The sequence below is a fragment of the Pan paniscus genome, chromosome 4, assembly GCF_029289425.2.
Source record: "Pan paniscus chromosome 4, NHGRI_mPanPan1-v2.0_pri, whole genome shotgun sequence".
NCBI lineage: Eukaryota > Metazoa > Chordata > Mammalia > Primates > Hominidae > Pan > Pan paniscus.
Genome location: NC_073253.2, coordinates 44,851,658 through 44,865,039, shown reverse-complemented (window position 1 = coordinate 44,865,039; position 13,382 = coordinate 44,851,658). Strand labels below are relative to the sequence as shown.

Here is a 13,382-nt window from a genome sequence, read left to right as displayed (position 1 = left end):
GGCTTGGCGGCGTGCCCTGGAGTCCCAGCTACTTGGGAGGCTGAGGCAGGAGAATCGCTTGAACCCAGGAGGCAGAGGTTGCAGTGAGTCGAGATCATGCCACTGCACTCCAGCCTCAGCGACAGAGCAAGACTCCGTCTCAAAAATAATAATAATAATAATATTCCATTGTATATGTGTACCACATTTTCTTTATCCATTCATCCATTGATGAACACAGGTTGCTTCCAAATCTTGGCTATTGTAAACAGTGCTGCAATAAACATGGAGTGCAGATACCTCCTCAACATGCTGATTTCATTTCCTTTGGATAAATACCCAGTAATGGGATTCTTGAATCATATGGTACCTCTATTTTTAGTTTTTTGTTGAACCTCCAAACTCTTCTCCATAATAGCTGCACTAATTTACATTCCCACCAAGAGTTCCTTTTTTTCACATTCTCACCAGCATTCATTATTGCCTGTGTATTGCTTAAATACAATTTTTACTGGGGTGAGATGATATCTCATCATAGTTTTGATTTGCATTTCTCTGATGCTCAGTGATGTTGAGAACTTTCTCATATACCCATTTGCCATTTGTATTTCTTCTTTTGAGAAATGTCTATTCAGATCTTTTGCCCTTTTTTAATCAGATTAATAGATTTTTTTCCTGTAGAGTTGTTTGAGCTCCTTATATATTCTGGTTATTAATGCCTTGTCAGATGGATAGTTTGCAAATATTTTCTCCCATTCTGTGGGTTGTCTCTTCACTTTGTTGATTGTTTCCTTTGTTGTGCAGAAGTTTTTAACTTGATGTGATCCCATTTGTCCAGTTTGGCTTTAGTTGCCTGTGCTTTGGGATATTGCTCAAGAAATCTCTGCTCAGACCAATGTCCTGCAGTTTCCCTGATGTTTTCTTTTAGTAGTTTCATCATTTGAAGTCTTAGATTTAGGTCTTTAATCCATTTTGATTTGATTTTTTCTATGGTAAGAGATAGGGGTCTAGTTTCATTCTTCTGCATATGGATATCCAGTTTGCCCAGCATCATTTATTAAAAAGACTGTCCTTTCACCAACATATGGTCTTGGCACCTTTGTCAAAAATGAGTTCACTGTAGATGCAGGGATTTGTTTCTGAGTTCTTTATTCTGTTCCATTGGTCGTGTGTCTGTTTTTATACAACTGCCATGCTGTTTTTATTACTGTAGCTCTGTAGTATAATTTGAAGTCAGATAATGTGAGTCTTCCAGTTTTGCTCAGGATGGCTTTGGCTATTCTGGGTCTTTTGCAGTTCCACATAAATTTTAGGATTAATTTTTCTATTTCTGTGAAGAATGTCATTGGTATTTTGATAGAGATTATATCAAATCTGAGGATTGCTTTGGGTAGTATGAATGTTTTAACAATATTGATTCTTCCAATTCATGAACGTGGAATGTCGTTCCATTTTTTTTGTGTCCTGTTCAATTTCTTGCATCAATGTATTATAGTTTTCATTGTAGACATCTTCTCTGCTTTCATTAAGTTTATGTGTAGGCATCTTATTTTATTTTTAGCTATTGTAAATGGGATTAATTCTTTATTTCTTTTTCAGATCGTCCATTGTTCACATATAGAAATCCTACTGATTTTTGTGTTGATTTTGTATCCTACAATTTTACTAAATTTATTAGTTGTAATAGTTTAGTGGTGAAGTCTTTAGGTTTTTCCAAATGTAAGATTGTCTCAGCAAACAAGGATAATTTGACTTCTTCCTTTCCAATTTGGATGCCTTTTATTTCTCTTATCTGATTGCTCTAGGTAGGACTTCCAGTACTGTTAAATAACAGTAGTGAAAGTGGGTACATTGGTCTTATTCCAGATCTTAGAGGAAAGGCTTTCAGTTTTTCCCTGTTCAGTATGATACTAGCTACGGGTCCGTCATATATGGCTTTTACTGTGTTAAGGTATCTTCCTTCTATTCCCAGTTTTTTCTTTTTCTTAGGGATGTTAGATTTTATCAAATGCTTTTTCAGCATCAATGGAAATGATCATATGGTTTTTATCTTTAATTCTGTTGATATGATATATCACATCGATTGATTTGCATATGTTGGATCATGCTTGCATCTCTAGAATAAATCCCACTTGGTCATGATAAATGATCTTTTAAATGAGTTGTTGAATTTAATTTACTGGTATTTTGTTGAGGGTTTTTATATCAATGTTCATCAAGGATATTGGACTGTAGTTTTCTTTTTTTGATGCATCTTTGTCTGATGTTGGTATCAGGGTAATACCAGCCTCATAGGATGAGTATGGACTTGTATTCTCCTCCTCTATTTTTCATAATAGCTTGAGTAAGATTGGTATTAGTCCTTCTTTAAATGTTTGGTAAAATTCATCAGTCAAGCCATTGGGTCCCAGGTTTTTCTTTGCTGGGAAACTTTTTATTACGGCTTCAATCTCATTACTTGTTATTGGTCTCTTCAAGTTTGAGATTTCTTCATAGTTCAGTCTTGGTAGGTTGTATGTATCTAGGAATTTATCCATTTCATCTAGGTTTTCCAACTTACTGGCATATAGTTGCACGTAACAGCCTCTAATGATCCTTTGAATTTCTGCAGTAATCCATTCTAATGTCTCCTTTTCATCTCCGATTTTATTTGGGTCTTCTCTCTTTTTTTCTTAGTTAGTCTGGCTAATGGTTTGTCAATTTTCTTGATCTTTTCAAAAAACCAACTTTTTGTTTCATTGATCTTTTATATTTTCTTCATTTTAATTTCATTTATTTCTGCTCTGATCTATATTATTTATTTTCTTCTAAATTTTGGGTTTGGTTTGCTCTTGCTTTTCTAATTCTTTACGACAGTGGTTCCCAACCTTTTTGGCACCAGGGACCAGTTTCATGGAAGACGATTTTTCCATGGACAGCAGGGGGTGATGGGGGATGGTTTTAGGATGAAACTATTCCACCTCAGAACATCAGGCATTAGATTCTCATAAAAAGCACGCAACCTAGATCTCTTGCATGCGCAGTTAACAGTAGGGTTTGTGCTCCTATGAGAATCTAATGCCACCACTGATCTGACAGGAGGCGGAGCTCAGGTGGTAGTATTCACTTGCCCACCCGCCACTCACCTCCTGCTGTGCAGCCTGGTTCCTAACAGGCCACGGACCAGTACCAGTCCATGGCCAGGGGGTTGGGGACCCCTGCTTTAAGATGCATTATTAGGTTGTTTATTTGAAGTTTTGCTACTTTTTTATGTAAGTGCTCATTGCTATAAAGTTTTCTCTTAAGACTGTACCCCATATGGTTTGCTATGTTGTGTTTCCATTTTCATTTGTTTCAAGAAATTTTTTATTTCTTCATTGACCCATTGGTCATTCAGGAGCATATTGTTTAATTTTCTTTCATGTGTTTGTACAGTTTCCAAAGTTCCTCCTGTTATTGATTTCTAGTTTTATTCCACTGTGGTCAGAAAAGACACTTGATATGATTTCAATTTTTTTGATTTTTTGAAGACTTGTTTTGTGGCCTAACATATGGTTTATCCTTGAGAACAATCCATGTGCTGAGAAGAATATGTATTCTGTAGCCATTGTACGAAATGTTAGGTGAATATCTATTAAGTCCATTTGGTCTATAGCACAGATTAAGTCTGATATTTGTTGATTTTCTGTCTGGATAATCTGTACAATGCTGAAAGTGTGGTGTTGAAGTCTCCAACTATTATTATATTTGGGTCTATTTGACTCTCTAGCTCTTATAATATTTGCTTTTTATGTCTGGGTGCTCCAGTGTTGGATGCTTATATATTTGTAATTGTTATATGCTCCTGCTTAATTGACCCTTTGTCATTATATAATGACCTTCTTTATCTCTTTTTATAGTTTTTGTCTGGAAATCTATTTTGTCTGATATAAATATAGCTACTCCTGCTTTTTTGGTTTCCATTTGCATGGAATACCTTTTTCTATCCCTTTATTTTCAGTCTATGTGTGTCTTCTTAGGTGAAGTATGTTTCTTGTAGACCACAAATCATTGAGTCTTGTTTTTTTATCCATTCAGCCACTCTCTGTCTCTTGATTGGAGAGTTTAGTCCACTTACATTCAATGTTATTATTGATGAGTAAAGATTTACTCCTGCCATTTTGTTATTTGTTTTCTAGTTGTTTTGTGGCCTTCTCTCCCTTCTTTCTTTCCTTGTTGTCCTCTTTTTAGTGAAGGTGATTTTTTCTGGTGATGTATCTTAATTTTTTCTTTTTACTTTTTGTGTATGCATTGTGTGTATGTATTTTTAATTTAAGGTTACCACGAGGCTTGCAAGTAATGTCTTATAACCCATTATTTTAAACTAATGGCAACTTAAAACTAATTGTGGCCAGGCGCAATGGTTCATGCCTGTAATCCCAGCACTTTGGGAGGCCAAGGCAGGCGGATCACCTGAGGTCGGGAGTTCCAGACCAGCCTGACCAACATGGAGAAACCCCATCTCTACTAAAAATACGAAATTAGCAAGGTGTGGTGGCGCATGCCTATAATCCCAGCTACTCAGGAGGCTGAGGCAGGAGAATCACTTGAATCTGGAAGGCGGAGTTTGCGGTGAGCTGAGATCGCGCCATTGGACTCCAGCCTGGGCAACAAGAGCAAAACTCTGTCTCAAAAACAAAAACAAAAAAAAACTAATTGTATAAACTAACCAACAAGCAAAGAGAAAACTAATAAAAACCTCTACACTTTTAACTTCTTCCCCCAACTTTTTAACTTTTTGTTATTTCTTTTTTTTTTATTTCAGTTTTCAATATTCACTTTTTTTTTTTTTTTTTTAATTGATCATTCTTGGGTGTTTCTCGCAGAGGGGGATTTGGCAGGGTCATAGGACAATAGTGGAGGGAAGGTCAGCAGATAAACAAGTGAACAAAGGTCTCTGGTTTTCTTAGGCAGAGGACCCTGCGGCCTTCAGCAGTGTTTGTGTCCCTGGGTACTTGAGATTAGGGAGTGGTGATGACTCTTAACAAGCATGCTGCCTTCAAGCCTCTGTTTAACAAAGCACATCTTGCACCGCTCTTAATCCATTTAACCCTGAGTGGACACAGCACATGTTTCAGAGAGCACAGGGTTGGGGGTAAGGTCACAGATCAACAGGATCCCAAGGCAGAAGAATTTTTCTTAGTACAGAACAAAATGAAAAGTCTCCCATGTCTACTTCTTTCTACACAGACACGGCAACCATCCGATTTCTCAATCTCTTCCCCACCTTTCCCCCCTTTCTATTCCACAAAACCGCCATTGTCATCATGGCCCGTTCTCAATGAGCTGTTGGGTACACCTCTCAGACGGGGTGGTGGCCCGGCAGAGGGGCTCCTCACTTCCCAGTAGGGGTGGCCGGGCAGAGGCGCCCCTCACCTCCCGGACGGGGCGGCTGGCCAGGCGGGGGGCTGACCCCCCTACCTCCCTCCCGGACGGGGTGGCTGCCGGGCGGAGATGCTCCTCGCTTCCCAGACGGGGTGGCTGCCGGGCGGAGGGGCTCCTCACTTCTCAGACGGGGCGGTTGCCAGGCAGAGGGTCTCCTCACTTCTCAGACGGGGCGGCCGGGCAGAGACGCTCCTCACTTCCTAGATGGGATGGCGGCCGGGCAGAGACGCTCCTCACTTTCCATACTGGGCAGCCAGGCAGAGGGGCTCCTCACATCCCAGACGATGGGCGGCCAGGCAGAGACGCTCCTCACTTCCCAGACGGGGTGGCGGCTGGGCAGAGGCTGCAATCTCCGCACTTTGGGAGGCCAAGGCAGGCGGCTGGGAGGTGGAGGTTGTAGCGAGCCGAGATCACGCCACTGCACTCGAGCCTGGGCACCATTGAGCACTGAGTGAACGAGACTCCGTCTGCAATCCCGGCACCTCGGGAGGCCGAGGCTGGTGGATCACTCACAGTTAGGAGCTGGAGACCAGCCCGGCCAACACAGCAAAACCCCGTCTCCACCAAAAAAAATATGAAAACCAGTCAGGCGTGGTGGCGCACGCCTGCAATCACAGGCACTCGGCAGGCTGAGGCAGGAGAATCAGGCAGGGAGGTTGCAGTGAGCCAAGATGGCAGCAGTACAGTCCAGCTTTGGCTCGGCATCAGAGGGAGACCGTAGAAAGAGAGGGAGAGGGAGACCGTGGGGAGAGGGAGAGGGAGAGGGAGAGGGAGAGGGAGAGGGAGAGGAACTTTTTGTTATTTCTATTAATTTCTTTTTTGTGTCTTTTTTTTTTTTTTTTTTTTTTTTTTTTTGAGACAGTCTTGTTCTGTTGCCCAGGCTAGAGTACAGTGGTGCAATCTCGGCTCACTGCAACCTCTGCCTAACCAGGTTCAAGTAATTCTCGTGCCTTATCCTCCCATGAAGTTGGGATTACAGGTGCATGCCACCATGCCCAACTAATTTTTGTATTCTTAGTAGAGATGAGGTTTTGCCATGTTGTCCAGACTGGTCTCAAACTCCTGGGCTCAAGCAATCCAGCTGCCTTGGCCTCCCAAAGTGCTGGAATTACAGGCGTGAGCTACTGGGCCCAGCCTCTATTCATATCTTTTTTTTTTTTTTTTTTTTGAGACGGAGTCTTGCCCTGTCGCCCAGGCTGGAGTGTAATGATGCGATCTCGGCTCACTGCAACCTCCGCCTCCCGGGTTTAAGCAATTCTCCTGCCTCAGCCTGCCAAGTAGCTAGGATTACAGGCACGCTGCCACCACGCCCAGCTAATTTTTTGTATCTTTAGTGGAGACTGGGTTTCATCATGTTGGCCAGGCTGGTCTCAAACTCCTGACCCTGTGATCCACCCGCCTCAGCCTCCCAAAGTGCTGGGTCTACAGATGTGAGCCACCACATCTGGCCCTCCTCTATTCATATCTTATTGTAATGTCTGTGTCTTGAAAAGTTGCTGTAATTTTTATTTTTGATTGGTTCATCTTTTCATCTTTCTACTTAAGATATGAGTAGCTTATACACTACAATTACAATGTTGCAATATTCTGTGTTTTTCTGCGTACTTACTATTACCGGTTAATTTTGTACCTTCAGATTATTTATTTATTTATTTATTTATTTTTGAGGCAGAGTCTTGCTCCATTGCCCAGGCTGGAATGCAATGGCAGGATCTCGGCCTCACTGCAACCTCCGCCTCCCAGGTTCAAGCAATTCTCATACCTTAGCCTCCCAAGTAGCTGGGATTACAGGTGCATGCCACCACTCTGGGCTAATTTTCGTATTCTTAGTAGAGATAGGGTTTTGCCATGTTGCCCAATCTGGTCTTGAACTCATGACCTCAGGTGATCCACCTGCCTTGGCCTCCCAAAGTGCTGGGATTACAGGCCCTTCAGATGATTTCTTATTGCTCATTAACATCCTTTCCTTTCTAATTGAAGAACTCCCTTTAGCATTTCTCTCTTGTGGAACAGGTCTGCTGTTGATGAAATCCCTCAGCTTTTATTTGCCTGTAAAAGTCTTTATTTTTCCTTCATGTAAGCTAGTATTAGGCTACATTCTTAAATATGTTTTTTGAGGAATATATGTATATATTTGTGTTGGGTATCATAGGAGTAAAATTTTCTGTATTATGGAGTATGTATGTTCAACTTTATCAATACTTTCAGTTTGCAGTGCTATAAGCAATACACAGGAGTTCCAGTTTGTTCCACATCTTAGACAACACTTAGTATTGTCAGGCTTTTAAATTTTACTTGTTTTTGTAGTTGTGATATCACATTGTAGTTTTAGTTAGCATTTCTTGAATGTCTAATGAACTTGGACAATTTTTTAATATTTTTGCTGGCCATTAGGCTAGTTTCTCTGTAAAATGCCTATTCTTTTGCTCGTTTTTCTATTTTTCTATTGAGTGATTGAATTATATGTTTGTTTTCTTACTGATTTGCGGGGTTTATTTATACACTTTGAATATGAGTCCTTTTGGGGGATTATGTGTTGTAAATATTTTGTCCTACTGTTTGAATTGCCTTTTCACCCTTTTAGTCATGCCCTTAAATGAATAAAAGTTTTTAATTCTAATATAGCCCAGTCTATCATCATTTTTTTTTTTTTTTGAGATAGAGATTTGCCCTTGTTGCCTAGCCTGGAATGCAATGGCATGATCTCGGCTCACTGCAAACTCCACCTCCTAGGTTCAAGCAATTCTCCTGCCTCAGCCTCCCGAGTAGCTGGGATTACAGGTGCCCGCCACCTGGCTAATTTTTTGTATTTTTAGTAGAGACTGGGTTTCACTATGTGGCCCAGGCTGGTCTCGAACTCCTGACCTCGTGATCCGCCCGCCTCAGCATCCCAAAGTGCTGGGATTACAGGCGTGAGCCACCACGCCCGGCCTCCTATTTTTAACTTCTGAAAACTTACTTTGTTTTACATTTCAATTTAGATTGCAATCCTCTAGAATTTGTTTTAATTTAAGGAAATGGTTTATTACTTAAAGTATCTTAGCCAAATAAAAGCATCAATTTTATGCCATAATTAAATTTTTTTAAATTGACATAACATTTTATGGTTGTTTTTTGTTTTTGTTTTTTTTTTAGGGGACAGAATTTTGCTCTGTCACCCAGGCTAGAGTGCAGTGGCACAATCTTGGCTCACTGAAACCTCTGCCTCCAGGGTTCAAGCGATTCTCATCTCTCAGCCTCCCAAGTAGCTGAGGGATTACAGGCACATGCCACCACACCCAGCTAATTTTTGTATTTTTAGTAGACACAGAGTTTCACTATGTTGGCCAGGCTATTCTCAAACTCCTGGCCTCAACTGATCCACCAGCCATAGCATCCCAAAGTGCTAGGATTACAGGCATGAGCCACCACGCCTGGCCATTCTATGTTTTATCATGTACAACATGATTAAAATTCTTTTTTAAGGTACGATGTAAGAGTAGGGATCAAGATTCTTTTTTTTCTTAAAGATTTATAATTGCTTCAAAGCAGCTTATATTTTTAAAAAACTTGTTTTCCACTTTGTCATAAGTTAAGTGATCATGCATATGTGATCAATTTCTGGACTCTCAATTTTATGCCTGTGGTCTGTTCATACATACACACACACACACACACACACACACACACACACATATATATATATATTTTTTTTTTTTTTTTTTTTTTTGAGATGAAGTCTCACTCTGTCGCCCAGGCTGGAGTGCAGTGGCGTGATCTCAGCTCACTGCAACCTCCATCTCCCAGGTTTAAGCAATTCTGCCTCAGGCTCCTGAGTAGCTGGAATTACAAGCATGCACCACCATGCCTGGCTAACTGTTTTTGGTTTTTTGGGGGGGTCTTTTTTGTATTTTTAGTAGAAATGGGGTTTTACCATTTTGGCCAGGCTTGTCTCGAACTCCTGACCTCAAGTGATCTGCCCACCTCAGCCTCCCAAAGTGCTGGGATTACAGGCGTGAGCCACCACACCTGGCCTGCATATATTCTTGTAATAATGCCACACTTGTAAATCTAACATTATAATAAGCATTGTGTCTTATAGTGTCAGTCCTATAGCTCTGTTCTTCTTCAAGATTGTTTTCGCTATGCTTGTCCTTTATATTTCCATACGCATTTTTTTCCCGCTAATAGTCATTTATATAACTTTGTTAATCTTTGTTTAGCATCAGTATCAATCTATCAGAAACACCAAATAGCTTTATTTCCTCCTTGAAATGTTACTTCTAGCAGGACTATTCATGTGTTTTTTTCTAAGTCTCAATTTTCTATTTAATATTTCTCAGAATAAAGAACACAGCTCATTTTAAATAAGAAGTTTATTTAAACAAGACACTTGAAGAGAAAACTATCTAGAATTCTTTTTTTTTAAGAGTAATTTATCCCTACTTAAAGACAGATTGCCCTATATGTAACCACTACACACAAAAAAGTTATAAAATTGTCCTTGGTTTTACAATAATAAATGAAAAACATTAAAATTCTTTAACTGAACAAGGTATGCCAGGATTTTTTTTCTTTTTTCTCTTTTTTTTTTTTTTTTTTTTTGAGACAGAGTCTCGCTCTGTCGCCAGGCTGAAGTGCAGTGGCATGATCTCGGCTCACTGCAACCTCCGCCTCCCGAGTTCAAGCAATTCTCCTGCCTCAGCCTCCTAAGTAGCTGGGTTTACAGGCGCCCGCCACCATGCCCAGCTAATTTCTGTATTTTTAGTAAAGACGGGGTTTCAGCATGTTGGCCAGGGTGGTCTCAATCTCTTGACCTCGTAATCCGCCCGCCTCAGCCTCCCAAAGTGCTGGGATTACAAGCATGAGTCACCGAGCCCGGCGAAAGGATTTTTATGTTGTTTTTTTTGTTAAAATAGAGGAAAATAACTTACTGGAATATAAAGATAAGAACTGAATGAGCATGCCACTAATGGAGAAGGGATATTTTCACAGAATGAGTATTTTTCCCACCCCATTTCCACTTGATGTCAACCAAAACATACCATTGGCTGTTTAGTTTTTAAAAATGCGATATTCGCCGGGCGCGGTGGCTCACGCCTGTAATCTCAACATTTTGGGAGGCCGAGGAGGGCGGATCACGAGGTCAGGAGATCGAGACCATCCTGGCTAACACGGTGAAACTCCATCTCTACTAAAAATACAAAAAATTAGCCGGGCGTGGTGGCAGGCGCCTGTAGTCCCAGCTACTCCGGAAGCTGAGGCAGGAGAATGGCGTGAACCCGGGAGGCGGAGTTTGCAGTGAGCCGAGATCGCGCCACTGCACTCCAGCCTGGGTGACAAAGCGAGACTCAGTCTCAAAAAAAAAAAGCGATATGATTGTGCATATATACCAGCTACTTTATGTACAATAAAGGAATAGGGAAGGGGGAAATGAAAGAACAGAGAAAACTATACTGTAGTAGTCAGGATGTGGTGGAAACAAATTGCAGTTTTCTAATTGAGAATGTAATCTTGATCTTTAAAGAACAGAGTTCTGGCCGGGCATGGTGGCTCACGCCTGTGATCCCAGCACTTTGGGAGGCCAAGACGGGCGGATCACCTGAGGTCAGGAGTTCGAGACCAGCCTGACCAACATGGTGAAACCCCATCTCTATTCAAAATACAAAAATTAGCAGGGCATGGTGGTGGGCACCTGTAATCCCAACTACTCGGGAGGCTGAGACAGGAGAATCGCTTGAACCCGGGAGACAGAGGTTGCAGTGAGCCGAGATCACGCCACTGCACTCCAGCCTAGGCAACAGAGCAAGACTAACTCTGTCTCAAAAATAAATAAATAAAATAAAGAACAGAGTTCTGGAGTAAAGAAGCAGTTTCCTTTTTCAGTAGACACCTCCCGTCTGCTGTTGGAATGCATCAATTCTATTTTCATCCCACATTTCCAACTGTGCAGGTGTGTCTACTTCATTGATTGGTTGCCCGTCAAATCGGAATCTAATCTGCTTCATTGACAATACCTGTCATTCACAATAGGCTTTCATTAGTTTACTAAATGGTGTATGCCTCTTAATCTTAAACTGCACCACAGAACCATCCTGCCCCAACACCTTCAAATTCATATGTTCCTTGTTCTCATTCTTGACTCCTTCCTTGGGCTTTTTTTTCATCGGCCATAGCAAGCACCAGTCTCCTCAGCTGCTGCTTCACAAAAGAGGCACCAAGTCCACACCAAACGAGCACACAAGCAGCCCCAGGAGCAGCAGAAGAAGGAAGCAGCAGTGGTGGATGAGGGCTCCATATGCATTTTAGAGTCAGCTTATCAACATTCACCAAACACATATTCTCTTACAAAACTGCTGGAATTTTACCTTAGCTTTCATTGAATCCATATGTCAATTCAGGGGTTTGTCATCTTTATAACTGTGCTTTCCAATCCATGAAGATGGCATATCCCTCCATTTATTTAGGGTTGGTTTTGAAGTTTCATTTTTTGGTTTTTTGTGTGTGGGGTTTTTTGTTTTTTTTTTTTTCGTTTGTTTGTTTGTTTTTGAGACAGGGTCTTGCTCTGTCACCCAGGCTGGAGTGCAGTGGCATGATCTCAACTCACTGCAACCTCTACCTCCCAGGCAAAAGCAATCCTTCTGCTTCAGCCTTTTGAGTAGTTGGGACTACAGGTGTATGCCACCATGCACAGCTAATTTTTGTATTTTCTGTAGATGGTTTTTCATCATGTTGCCCAGGCTGGTCTCAAACTCCTGGCCTCAAGCAATCCGCCTGCCTCAGCCTCCCAATGTGATGGAATTACAGGCGTAAGCCACCATGCCTAGCCTTATTTAGGTTTTGTATAATTTTGTCTCAATAGTGGATATTTTCTAGTTATATTTTTGTTTGTCTTTTTCATTTTTATTTTAGGTTCAAGGGTACATGTGCAGGTTTTTTATATAGGTAAATTCATGTCACGGGAGTTTGATGTACAGATTATTTCATCATCCAGGTACTAGGTCTAATACCCAATAGACATTTTTTCTTATCCTCTCCCTCCTTCCACCCTCCATCCTTAAGTAGGCCCCAGTGTCTGTTGTTCCCCTCTTTGTGTCTGCATCTTTTCATTTTCTTAGTGGTATCCTTTGAAGCATAAGATTTAAATTTTGATGAAGTCTAATTTACCTATTTTTTCTTTTGTTGCTTGTACTTTTGATGTTATATCTAAGAAATCATTGCCTAATCTAAGGCCATAAATATTTATACCTATGTTTTCTTCTAACAGTTTTATGGTTGGTGTGGTTTGAATGTTTATGTTCCCCCGAAATTTATTTGTTGAAATCCTAATCTTCGAGGTATACACACAGTCAGCCCTCTGTATCTGTGGGTTCCACATCTGTGGATTCAACCAACCGTGGATGAAAAATGTTTGGAAAAAAATTGCCTCTGTACTAAACACGCACACTTTTTTTCTTGTCATTATTCCCTAGACAATACAGTATAACAACTATTTACAGAGCATTTACATTATATTAGGTATTCTAAGTCATCCAGAAATGAATTAAAGTGTAAGGGAGGGTGTGCATAGATTATATGCAAATACCATACTACTTTATATCAGCGATTTAAGCATCCATGGATTTTGATATGCATGGGAGGTCCTGGAAACAATCCTCCTGCCAACAGGTACCAAAGGACGACTATATATGTATATGTATAAATATATGTATATGTACATGTTCATGCACACATGTACACACACACATAGATGCAATGAGTACACCAGCAGCAATGAGCATACCAGACACTAAGACTTTGGTTTTAAATATTATTCTCCTCAAAAGGAACCAGAACTCCTTGAAGAAATGGCTGACTTCGGGTCTAAAGCAGAGAAAGCATATAATACACCTAGAACATATTGTACCATAAAGTATGGTAATTCTCAAAGGATCATGGGGATGTGTCAAAATGACACAAGAGCCAGCCAAGGGGCTCCCACTGGCTAACTCTGGGATAATTTGAGCGTCAAAATAATGACA

General features: G+C 40.8%; 1 pseudogene; it reads right to left on the bottom strand.

Annotated features, from left to right (window-relative positions):
• Positions 1 to 6,193: 6,193 nt before the first annotated feature.
• Positions 6,194 to 12,837, bottom strand: LOC129397770 (small ubiquitin-related modifier 2-like; annotated as a pseudogene).
• Positions 12,838 to 13,382: the final 545 nt, after the last annotated feature.